The sequence below is a fragment of the Panthera pardus genome, unplaced genomic scaffold (genome assembly GCF_024362965.1).
Source record: "Panthera pardus isolate Hobbes unplaced genomic scaffold, ASM2436296v1 HiC_scaffold_27, whole genome shotgun sequence".
NCBI classification, from domain to species: domain Eukaryota; kingdom Metazoa; phylum Chordata; class Mammalia; order Carnivora; family Felidae; genus Panthera; species Panthera pardus.
In genome coordinates, this window is record NW_026526843.1 from 73,544,393 (window position 1) to 73,558,171 (window position 13,779).

General features: G+C 35.3%; 1 protein-coding gene and 1 pseudogene across 1 annotated transcript in view; one reads left to right on the top strand and one right to left on the bottom strand.

The window, feature by feature from the left end:
• The window catches only part of ZC3H12B (zinc finger CCCH-type containing 12B), a 449,943-nt gene that overhangs the window by 163,811 nt on the left and 272,353 nt on the right, over positions 1–13,779 (bottom strand). The gene's annotated exons all lie outside the window — the stretch shown is intronic.
• On the top strand, positions 5,190–6,841 carry LOC109260571 (60 kDa heat shock protein, mitochondrial-like; annotated as a pseudogene).

A 13,779-nucleotide genomic window follows, 5' to 3' on the forward strand; every position in this document is an offset into this window, starting at 1 on the left:
GAATTGTTCTGAGCACATCTTTTAAGCCCATTTATTCCAGTGTGTCACTCAAAGCCATTGTTTCATTGTTTATTTTCTGCTTATATGATCTGTCCATTGATATTAATGGGATGATAAGTCCCCTACTATTATTGTATTATTATCAATGAGTTCCTTATGTTTGTTATTAATTATTTTATATATTTGGGTTGTTCCAAGTTGGTGGCATAAATATTTATAATTGTTATATTTTCTTCTTGGATGGACCCCTTTATTATTATATATAGTTCTTTCTTCATCTCTTGTTATAGTCTGTTTTGAACACTAGTTTGCCTGTTGTAAGTTTTGCTACTCCAACTTTCTTTTGATGTCCATTTGCATGGTAAATGTTTCTTCATCCACTCACTCTCAATCTACAGGTGTCTTTAGATCTAAAATTAGTCTCTTTTAGGTAGTATATAGATAGATTTTTTTATCCATTCTGATACCCTACATCTTTTTATTGGAGCATTTACTTCATTTGCACTCAGAGTAATTACTGACAGATGAATTTAGTGCCATTTTATTGTTTGTTTTATCATTGTTTCTGGATTATTTCTGCTCCTTTCTAGTGTTTTTCATACTCAACAAATCCCCTTTAATATTTCTTGTAGGTTTGGTTTAGTGGTCATGTACTCCTTTAGTTTTTGTTTTTCTTGGAAACTCTCTCTATTTTGAAGGATTGCCTTGCTGGACAAAGTATTCTTGGCTGTAGATTTTTCCCACTCAGTACTTTGAACATATCATGCCTCTCCCTTCTGACCTGAGCCTCAGTTTCTTAATTTATTATGCACTGATAAATGATAAAATGCCATTATTTTGAGAGTCAAATGAAATATTAAACCTTAAGATACTTTGAAAATATAAAGTACTGCTTTAATTGTACTTAAAAAATTCTTTTTTAATGTAATTTATTGACAAATTAATACAAATGAGTGATTGTTGTATACAATACAGAAATATTTTTTTTCAAATTTTTCCATTTGGCACGTAAAATAGCTTCATAAAGTCTATACAATTTGAATATTTTAACTATAATTAAAATTGGTATTACAGAATATCAATGGTGGAGTAGATATTGGAGATAATATAGTCCACCTCACATCACTGTATAGAGAGGATGCTTGAGACCAAGAGAGGAAAGGGATTTGCCTTAGGTTATGCAATTAATGGTAGTAAAACCAGTATTGGAACTCTGGTCACCTTTCTTATCTAGTGCTTTTCCTACTCTACCACAATGCCTCATTACAATGGTCCTTTTGGTTTTCATTATAAAATTACTGTTCATCCCAAACTTACCTTTCATTACCCTGGCTCCTCCATGAAGATAAGTTAGTTTACATGAAGAAATAACCTAGGAAGCATTTCTTCCATACATGTTTACCTTCCTGCTAGTATGTTGTCAACTACTGCAAAGCTCCTAAGGCAATAGGTAAGAGATTCAGAAAATGTGACTCGGTGTGAAGGCATGCACTCTTTCACAGGAATATGGGATATCCAGACCTTGGTCTTGCTGGAAGTAACAAAAAAAAAAAGTTATCAACTAGCACAGTGGTAAGTGTTTCCTTAGTGTTCATTTGATTCCTTTTCCTCTCACATTGTGACAAAAATTTTTATTTTCTACAGAGTACATTCCCAGGTATTATCTCAAGTTGTTCACACAACAACTATATGAGATAAGAATTATTATACTCATATTATAGCTGAGAAAAAAAGGCTCAGACAGATGAATGGATAATGAAGATGTGAGATATGGATATATATATATATATATATATATATATATATCCATATCTCACAGATTATTACTCGTTCATAAAAAAGAATAAAATCTTGCCAATCTTGCCATTTGCAACAACATGGATGGAGCTAGGGAGTATAATGTTAATCAAAATAAGTCAGTCATAGAAAGAAAAATACCATACAATTTCACTTATATGTGGAATTTAAAAAACAAAACAAATGATCAAAGTGAGAGAGAGAGAGAGAGAGAGAGAGAGAAACCAAAAAACAGACCCTTCACTATAGAGGACAAAATGATGGTTACCAGAGGGGAGATGGAGGTGGATAAGTGAAATAGGTGATGGGAATTAAAGAGTACACTTACCATGATGAGCACTGAGTAATGTACAGAATTGCTGAATCACTATACTGTACACGTGAAACTAAAGTAACACTGTATGTTAACTATACTAGAAGTAAAATTTAAAACTCAATAAATAGAAAACTGAGGGTCAGAGAAAGTAAATGAATTATCCAAATTTACATTGTAAATAAGAAACAGAGCTAAACTTTCAACGCAGGTTCTTGATTACAAATCAAAAGATCTTGCCATTATACCACAGTTGCCAAAAATTTTGATCACCAAAATTTTCCAATTATGTGCCATACCACAGTTTGCCAATAATTTACTTAGTGAATTATAAAAAATATTATTAAAGATGTAATTGGGGTGCCTGAGTGGCTCAGTCGGTTAAGTGTCCGACTCTTGATTTTGGCTCAGTTCTCTCACAGTTTTGCGGATTAAGCCTCACGTTTGGCTCTTTGCTAAGAGTGTGGAGCCTGCTTGGGATTCTTTCTCTCTCTCCTTTTCCCTCTGCCCCTCCCCAGTTCACACATGCTCTCTTTCTCAAAATAAATTCATAAATTTAAAAAAATGTAATTATAAGCTTAAACCTAATGTGGAACAACTTTTAAATGATATAAGTTAATAAAAATAAGTATTTCCACCTTTCTTTGAACCTACCTAAACATTTCTAAATTATAAAAATAAAAGAGGCTTAGATTCTTTAGACTGATCAAATATCCAAAAATATGTGACATGAGTCTACAATCAGTTGGAATAAATTGATTAATTTGATTAATTTTAATTTGTTGCTTTAGCTAAATAAATTAGATTCTACAAAAGGCTTACACTTACCAAAGATATACCTGTTTTATGCAATTTGGTTTCTATTTTCATAGTATCTGAGAAAAATGCAGAAGCAAAAAGGAAAAATGTCAGAACCACAGCTATTTCATTGCTGAGAATGGTTGCTCCTTCCTCTAGCACTGGTTCTTCTTCAGTTGCATATATTCTAATTGCTGAGGAATTTTCTGAATATACTATGTGAAAACATCCCTCAGAAAATTAAAGTGAAGTAGAGGTTTATTTCTTCATAAGAAAACCGTGAAATTATATAGTTATGGTTTTATTTTAGATATTTAGTCCTCTATAAATACAGTATTAGAAGTCAGACAGATGTGGATCTAAAACACAGCCCTGAACAAGGCTCATGGTCTTGAACAAGTCATGTAAGCTGTTTAAGACTGTTTTCTGTCTGTAAAATGAAGATGATAATAGTATGTACATCATAGGTTATTGTGAGGATTAAATGAGGTACCCCATGTTTTGGTACTTAATTAGTAAGTCTCAATTAGTGATAGTTATTTTTTCTTACCCCCTCCTAGCCTTATTCTTGTTAAAAAGCCTAAATTTTTTCAACCTAAGAAGATACTCTCATTAGCTATGTTCTTCAGGTTTTCACTACCACTTCAATAGCTCAGCTTTTCTGAAAGAAAACTTAACTTTCTTATAAAAGTAGCCTAAACTTTTCATATTATACAGATCATGACAATATTCTTACATTGGTCTACATTTTCTAGCACACACACACACACACAGCCCTCAACAACAATAACTACTAAAGTACCTACCTCTTAATATCTTAGACATTTCCAATATCTGTCACATAGTCTTAACAAGCTCAGTTCTTTGGAGATCTGTAGTCCACATCTGTATTTCTTAATTGTGTGGCTTATCCATCACATCATGGCTTTTATCCTCTGTTGCTGAGGCAGAATTGTCAAAAGAATCCAAAGCCATGGAATGGGAGATTCCAATAGAGTTGCATAAGCAGAAGGCAAACCTATGCTGAGAATTCAATAAATCACTCTCTGAAACACATTTTACCAATTTAAAGTTCAGTACTACAGTCAGGTGAGCAAAAGATTTGGATCTCAAAAGTTGGTAGTTCTTTTCAACAATTGTGGTAATCTGAGGAATAGCATCTTTTTAGTCATAGATAGATAGATAGACAGACTCAGGATTTTCCATAAGCTTAAAACAACTTATTTTGTGACTATGGATAAGAGTATAATCTAAAGAACTGTAGCCAAATTATGTGTGTGCACATGCACACCTGCACACACATACATTTAAAAAAGAAAACCACAAATGAATAGTGAATTTAAGGAGAACTACTTCATCTAGACTTTTCACTAAGTAGCATACTGTTTCCAGATAGATCCTATGTACAATTTACAGATTACGTATGACTATTCCCTCTTATTGATCTATGCAAAACAAAGTAACTTTATAAATTTTAAAGGGTCACAATTTAGAACAAATATTAATTTCCTAAAGACTTGAAATGTATATTTTCACCGAGATTTTTCTTTTAGTTCACTCGCAGTCATATTAACTAAAAAGTCAGACATGTGGTTTACAAAGTTGATAGAAATAAGAAAAATACTTGGATAAAACTAGCCTTGAACCTTGTACTCATTCCCTTCTACCTCACTTCAAAATAAATGAATAAATCATCTCTTTGAAAAATTTTAAATGCTAAATTATTATACTAATAACTAATTATTTTATAATTTTAAGTTTCTTAAAACGTATTTCCCAACTAGAAGTTAGAGCATTAAACCATGGTCCAGGAGCAAAGTATGGCCTAACAAAGGTTTGTGGAAGTCCTTAGGATTATCCCCCAATTACTAGCTTTTTTTTTTTTTCATTCCCTGAATATTACTTTTAGTAGTGTTGTGACTACACTTTTCAAACTTTAAATCCGATCATAATATATGATAAATAAGGGTTTTGTGTTGCTTCTTGGTACCAGGTGCAATCCAAAAGATGTAACTAGGATTTTGAAAGAACTGGAACTTACGGGACACTCTGATGACTTGAAAGGATAATAGGAGATAAGCCTTGAAATTAAGAATGTCTTGGAAAATTTGATTACCATATGGATAAGGTGTCTGAGTCAATGATACTGGATAGGTGAAAAAAATCAGTTAAAAATCACAATAACAAGAAATCTGTCCCTTATTCGCCTCTGACAGCTTGCCTGACCACTGGCACGCCCTGCCATTGCCCCACGGAAATGTTTTGATTACTTGCTGTCCTTTTAAAAATTAAGCCAGTGTCTAGGGCACTGACTCCTCATCTCATTTGAAATTATGCCAGAGAAGTTAAATTTGATATAGATGTCCAAGATGTATTGCTTCAAAAGTTTTAGCTGTAGCTGTTACTATGGGGCCAAATGGAAAATCAGTGACTATTCAACAGAATTGGGGAAGACCTAAAGTAACAAAAGATGGGGTGACTGTTGCAAATTCCATTGGCTTAAGAGATAAATATGAAAATATTGGCACTAAACTTGTTCAATATGTTGCCAGTAACACAAATGAAGAGGCTGGTGATGTCACCACTAATTGCTACTGTACTGGCACTCTATTGCCAAGGAAGGCTTTGAGAAGATTAACAAAGGTGCTAATCCTGTGGAAGTCAAGAGAGGTGTTATGTTAGCTGTTGATGCTATAATTGCTGAAGTTAAGAAGCAGTCTAAACCTGTGACAACACCTGAAGAAATTTCTCAGATTGCTACAATTTCTGCAAATGGAGACAAATATGTGCAACATCATTTATGATGTAATAAAAAAGGTTGGAAGGAAGGGGATCATCACAGTGAGGAATGGAAAAACACTAAATAATGAATTATAAACTATTGAAGGCATGATTTTTGACTGAGATTTTATTTCTCCATACTTCATTAATACATCAAAATGTCAGAAATGTGAATTCCAAGATTCTTATGTTCTACTGAGCGAAAAGAAAATTTACAGAATCCAGTACATTGTACCTTCTCTTGAAATCGCCCATGCTCACCATAAGCCCTCGGCCATAATTGCTGAAGATGTTGATGGAGAAGCTCTGAGTACACTCATTTGAATAGGTTAAATGTTGGTCTTCAGGTTGTACCAGTCAAAGCTCTAGGTTTTGGTGACAATAGAAAAAAGAATCAGTTTTAAGTGATGGCTATTGTTACTCGTGCAGTGTTTGGAGAAGAAGGATTGACACTAAATCTTGAAAATATTCAGTCTCATGACTTAGGAACAGTTGGGAGCTCATTGTGATGAAGATAATGCCATGATCTTGAAAGGAAAATGTGACAAGCATTTTGAAAAACATATTCAAGAAACCATCAAACGGTTAAATATCACAACTAGTGAACATGCAAAGGAAAAATTCAATGAACTCTTGGCAAAACTTTCAGATGAAGTAACTGGGCTGAAGGTTGGTGGGACAAGTAATGTTGAAGTGAAAAAAAAAAAGAAAGTGTTACAGATGCTTTCATTGCTCCATGAGCTGCTGTTGAAAGGCATTGTTTTGGGAGGGTGCCATGCCCTGTTTTCATGAAGTCCAGCCTTGGATTAAATAACAGCTCCTGAAGATTAAACAACTGTTATCTAAATTATTAAAAGAAAATTAAAATTCTTGCAACGACCATTGCCAAGAATGCAGGTGTTTAAGGATCACTAATAATTGAGAAAATTATGCAACATTCCTGGGTATGATGCTATTCTTGGAGATTTTGTGAATATGGTGGAAAAGGAATCATGCATCCAACTAAGATTGTAAGAACACTTTATTGGATGCTGCTGGGGTGGCTTCTCTATTAATTACAGCAGAAGTTGTAGTCACTGAAATTCCTAAAGACAAAGACCCTAGAATGGTGGAATGGGTGGAATGGAAGGTGGTATGTTCCAATTCCTGTAGTAGTGTTTTATTAATAAACTGTGAGAGTAGGTTCAAGGCAGTGATCCTCACCAATAACTTCAGAGAAGTCAGTTGAAAGAAATGACTGAAGAAAAAGTCTGGCTGATGTTTAAGAAAATCACTATAACCATCAGTTACTGGTTTCAGTTAACAATGTATAATGGTTTACTGCTGCCATTGTTAGTGCGCACAGATCATTTATTTTGTATTTTTTGAATAAAAATACATTTGTCCATTCCTGATAACTGAGTGCAAGAGACATGTAACAAGTGCATTGATTTCAACTTAAATCACTGAAGTATTTTTAGTACTATTTTGTTAAAATTAAGATTTTGTGATTGCCATCACCAGTGAAAAGTTAAGAAAACTTTTTGTGGAAAGTAAGCATAATTGTGCACAAAGTAGAAAAATATCCAATTATGTGACAATCTCTGTTAATGAAAATTTGTTTAAAGTTTTTAAAAAATGCAAGACAGGAGGAACTGACAATATGTAACCTGAAATCATCAAAAAATACATTCCAGATTTCATTTAGATGTATGTTAATTTCAAGAACATGGCATATGACTTTATGCAAAGAAACCCATGACTCTCTCTAAGATGTGAAACATGTTCAAGAATGAAATGCTGCTTTGGAGCTGATACCCATGATATGTTATCAGGATATTAAGGTTACTTACTGCTCAACCTGGCATCACCAATTTGTGGAGAAATATATTCCCACTGGCATATAAGTTGGTCATACCAGCAAATATGTTGTTGTAGCTTCTTGTTGCCACAGATACCATGATAAAAGGTTAAGCCTTGCTTATCCACATATGTTCCTAAAAGATTCCCTTCTGATTCTACAGTTTTATAGATGAAATAATACTACATTTGTGGGCAACAAAGAAAAGGCTCACAATCTGCTTCTGGAGTCTAAAAGGGCATTAACAAGAGTGTTCTCAGTGGCATTCATTCTGCTATACTAAACTTCTTAAGGACAAGGTAAGTCTTATTCATACCTAAGTCCCCTGTGCTAAGTTTCACATATAGTAAATGTTCCAAAAATAGCTGATAAATAGCTTATAAGATCTTCCATAAAGAAAGCACTTTTCTGACCTTTCAAATTTTTCTTTTTGTCTTCATCACTGAATAGCAGCTGTTTCTTTGATTTTATTATTATCTTATAGGCAAGCAGGATAAGAGGCAATGTTTTGAAGCAGCAGATAAAATTATTCACACAATGATGCAAATGTGGATATATGTCTTGAAAGAACTGCTACTCACCTACCTTCCTGTGTGCCCAGGATGAAGGAGAAAGGTGGCCATTATCTCTCTTTCCAAGTGCCACCTATGAAACTATGGTCCTTAAAAGAAGCAGCAGTATCTCACAACTTGGCTGTTTAGACTACTTCCTTGTAGGGGAGTAAGAAGAGCACAATTGGTACTATTAACCATATGTCTCTCTCAGAGTAAAATCTTGCTAGAATATAGTAGAGAGTGAAGAAGGTTAAGAAATGTGTCAGTATTTGATAGCTTTCCAAAAAATCTGAACTTTACAATGGTCTGGACAAAAAATAGAGAGAAAAAGAGAGAGAGAGAGAAGCATATTAAAATAAACATGAACTTGCAATAGCAAAGAACAAATTCATATACAATAGGAATATAAGAATTTTCTAAATTCCATGATCAAGCTAAAGGGATATCTATCACAACACATGACCAACACAAGGAAGAAAGAAGTCTGTATTAGAAAAAGAATCCAAGCCAGATAACTTTTCTTCTATCTCTACCAGTTGGAAAGAAGAATCATCTCCTTTTTTTCATCTGTTAAATTAAAAACATTTGTTCCTCTAATGGGAAAAAAACACCTTGCTTTTGCTCTAATATGTATTTTCTAGAGCAAGAGAAAGTAGTACGTATAGTATGTACATAGTATGTATAGTATGTACTAGTATGTATGGTACTTATATTATCTCTTTCATATTCATATATATATATATAATTATATATATGTAATTATATATATATATGTAATATTATACCAAGGAAGATATCACTGCAATACACAGTTCATATGTACTAAATCATTAATGTATGTTAAGCCAATAAGAACCAAACAGATACAAATTGAGACTATTAAGTAGTGTAATGATATGTACTAGTCCAATGATTGAGTTACTTTCATATATTTTGAGGGAACAAGCTTTTTATGGTTTTGTTTTGTTTTCTTACACAAACATTGCATTAAGAAAGCCACTAAACCAAACATAGAGAATAAACCTGCACAATTTAGAAGCCAAACTTGCATGTGTAAGTAATAATCATGTTTTCTCATAATAAAAATATGCTCCAATCAGAAGACTTTATTTGAGTTTGGCAAAGTAAAAGTAACAGATGGATTGGATATTTTAGTGTCCCAAATCTCTTATTGGAGTCCAGAAGCAAAGCAATAGAATTCAGACTGAGTATAAATATTGTTGTGCTATAATGTAAATAGTCATAATGATAGTCTTACCACCTTTTAGTCAACATAAATCAAATTTCTAAGAATGTCAAAATTTATCAATTATTACTTAAGATTTAAAGGAGCTCTCACACTATATAGTCTTTAATATGACAAAACATTAGAAGAAAAATAAAATTTCAGAAAAAATATTTTCATAATTTCAATAAAAAAAGGAAATAATGTGCTAACTGTAATAAGTCAGAGAAACATAATTTTACTTATATGTGGATTCTAAAAACAAAAACCAGCCCACCATCAAAACAAATGGAATCATAAACACAGCAAGCCAACTGGTGGTTGCCAGAAGGGATGGGATTGAGGGGGATGAGCAAAATAGGTGAAGGAGATTAAGAAGCACAAGCTTCCAGTTATAAAATAAATAAATCACAGGGATAAAAAGGACAGCATAGGGAATATAGGCAATAGGATTGTAATATTGTTGAATGGTGATAAATGGTAAATAAAGTTATTGTGTTGAGCATAGCTTAATGTATATAACTAAAATCAATATGTTGTACACCTTAAACTAGTATAACATTGTCTATAAAATATACTTCAATTTAAAAAAATGACATACAAATTACAGTTTACCAAAATATTACATACATTTACATCAATTGAATTTTAAAACCAACATATGAAATAAACAAGGTAAATATTATTTCCTCCATTACCTAAATGACAAAATTGAGTCTGTGAAATGTTAAGTGACTTATTCTGTGTCATAAAACTCCAAACTGGTGAGCTTGAACTGGGATATAGGTCCTCTGATCCCTAGCACATTTTTCCTTATGGTTTCCAGACTACTGATGATAGTATTCCACTATATGGATATTTTACAGTTTGTTTATTCACTCACTTGTATATAAACATTTGGGTTATTTGAAGTTTTACAAATAAAGCTGCTATGGATATTTGTATACAAATTTTTGTATGAACATATGCTTTCTTTTCTCTTGGTTAAAAACTAAGAGTGGAATGACTGGTTCATATAGTAGTTCTGTGTTTAACTTTTTAAGACACTGTCAAAATGTTTTTTTTTTCCAACGTGGTTGTATCAATTTATGTTCTCACCAGGAGTGTATGTATGAGTCTAGTTTCTTTACATCCTTGCTAACATGCTCAGTTTTTGGTGTACTCTTTTTTTTTTTTATTTTAGTCATTCTAATAATACCATGCCATTGTGGTTTTAATTGCATTTATCTAATGATCAATGATTTTAACATATTCTTATACTTATTTGCATTCATTATCTTTTTAATTTCTTCCAATGCTTTATTTAAATTCAAGTTAGTTAACATATGGTATAGTATTGGTTTCAGGAGTAGAATTTAGGGATTCATCAATTACATGTAACAACCAGTGCTCTTCACAAGTGCCCTTCTTAATGTCCATCACCCATTTAGCCCATCCCTTCACCCACCTCCCCTCCAGCAACTCTCAATTTGTTCTCTATGTTTAAGAGTTTTTTGTGGTTTGCCTCCTTCTCTGTTTTTATCTTATTTTATTTTTCCTTCCCTTCCCCTATGTCCATCTGTTTTCTCTCTCTCTCTCTCTCCTTATCTTTCTTTCTTTTTGAGAGAGTGTACTAGCAAGTGAAAGTTGTGGGGGAGGGGAGAGAGAGAGAGAATATCCAAAGCAGTCTTCATGCTCAGCATGGAGCCAAATGCATGGCTCAATCCCACAACCCTGGGATCAAGACCTGAGCCAAAATGAAGAGTTGGGCGCTCAACTGACTGAGACACCCAGGTGCTCCTTATCTGTTTTGTTTCTTAAATTCTACATATGAGTAAAATCATATGGTATTTGTCTTTCTCTGACTGGATTATTTCGCTTAGCATAATAATCTAACTCCATCCATGTCATTGCAAATGGCAAGATTTCATTCTTTGGGTGGCTGAGTAATATTTCACTATATATTTCACGTCAGCCTTATCCATTCAATTGATGGACATTTAGGCTTTGTTCATAATTTGGCTATTGTTGATAGTAAAAGCCACTCTTTTCAACAAATGATGTTGGAAAAACTGGACAGCTCTATGCAAGAGAATAAAACTGAAAAATTTCTTACACCTCACACAAAAATAAACTCAAAATGGATTAAATACCTAAATGTGAAACCTGAAACCATAAATTTCCTAGAAGAAAACATAATAAGTAATCTCTTTGACATCAGCCATGCAAACATTTTTCTAGATATGTCCCCTCTGGCAAGGGAAACAAAAGCAAAATTAAATTATTGGGATTACATCAAAACATCAAAACAAAAAGCTTTCACTGAGTGAGAAGAACCAGCAACAAAAGTAAAAGTCAACTTATTTAATGGGACAGGATACCTGCAAATAATGTATCTGATAAGAGGTTAATGCACAAAATATGTAAGGAACTTTGGCAAATCAACAGCAAAAAAAAAATACTCCAATTAAAAGATGGGCAGAGGAGAGAGGGAAGATGGCGGCGTAGGAGGACACTGGGCTCACCTCGCATCCTGCTGATCACTTAGATTCCACCTACACCTGCCTAAATAACCCAGAAAACCACCAGAGGATTAGCAGAACAGAGTCTCCAGAGCCAAGTGCAGACACAAGGCCCACGAAAGAGGGTAGGAAGGGCGGCGAGGCTGTGCGCGCTCCACGGACTGGCGGGAGGGAGCCGGGGTGGAGGGGAGGCCGGCCGGGCAAGCAGAGCCCCCGAGTCTGGCTGGCAAAAGCTGAGGGGCTGGACGGACTGTGTTCCGACAGCAAACGCGACTTACGGTCTGGGAGGTCATAACTTAACAGCTCTGCTCAGAAAGCGGGAAGCCTGGAGGACAAAGGGAGGGAGAGTTGCTGAGCCCCTGGATGACAGAGCTCAGCTTGGCGGGGAACAAAGGCGCTCACCAGCGCCATCTCCCCTGCCCATCCCCCAGCCAAAATCCTAAAGGGAACCAGTTCCTGCCAGGGAACTTGCTTGCTCCGCACAAACACCCAACTCTGTGCTTCTGCGGAACCAAACCTCCTGCAGCGGATCTGACTCCCTCCTGATGCCACAGGGCCCCTCCTGAAGTGGATCACCTAAGGAGAAGTGACCTAAGCCTGCCCCTCCTACCCCCATGCACCTTGCCTACCCACCCCAGCTAATACACCAGATCCCCAGCACCACAAGCCTGGCAGTGTGCAAGTAGCCCAGATGGCCACGCACCCCACAGTGAATCCCGCCCCTAGAAGAGGGGAAGAGAAGGCACACACCAGTCTGACTGTGTTCCCAGCATTGGGCTGGGGGCAGACATCGGGTCGGACTGCGGCCACGCCCACTAACTCCAGTTATACTCTACAGCACAGGGGAAGTGCCCTGCAGGTCCTCACCACTCCAGGGACTATCCAAAATGACCAAACAGAAGAATTCCCCTCAGAAGAATCTCCAGGAAATAACAACAGCTAATGAACTGATCAAAAAGGATTTAAATAATATAACAGAAAGTGAATTTAGAATAATAGTCATAAAATTAATCGCTGGGCTTGAAAACAGTATAGAGGACAGCAGAGAATCTCTTGCTACAGAGATCAAGGGACTAAGGAACAGTCACGAGGAGCTGAAAAACGCTTTAAACGAAATGCAAAACAAAATGGAAACCAAGACGGCTCAGATTGAAGAGGTAGTGGAGAGAATAGGTGAACTAGAAGATAAAGTTATGGAAAAAGAGGAAGCTGAGAGAAAGAGAGACAAAAAAATCCAGGAGTATGAGGGGAAAATTAGAGAACTAAGTGATACACTAAAAAGAAATAATATACGCATACTTGGTATCCCAGAGGAGGAAGAGAGAGGGAAAGGTGCTGAAGGGGTACTTGAAGAAATAATAGCTGAGAACTTCCCTGAACTGGGGAAGGAAAAAGGCATTGAAATCCAAGAGGCATAGAGAATTCCCTTCAGATGTAACTTGAATCGATCTTCTGCACGACATATCATAGTGAAACTGGCAAAATACAAGGATAAAGAGAAAATTCTGAAAGCAGCAAGGGATAAACGTGCCCTCACATATAAAGGGAGACCTATAAGACTCCTGACTGATCTCTCTTTTGAAACTTGGCAGGCCAGAAAGGATTGGAACGAGATCTTCAGTGTGCTAAACAGAAAAAATATGCAGCCGAGAATCCTTTATCCAGCAAGTCTGTCATTTAGAATAGAAGGGGAGATAAAGGTCTTCCCAAAGAAACAAAAACTGAAGGAATTCGTCACCACTAAACCAGCCTTACAAGAGATCCTAAGGGGGATCCTGTGAGACAAAGTACCAGAGACATCACTACAAGCATAAAACAAACAGACATCACAATGACTCTAAACCCATATCTTTCTATAATAACACTGAATGTAAATGGACTAAATGCGCCAACCAAAAGACATAGGGTATCAGAATGGATAAAAAACAATACCCATCTATTTGCTGTCTACAAGAGACTCAGTTTAGATC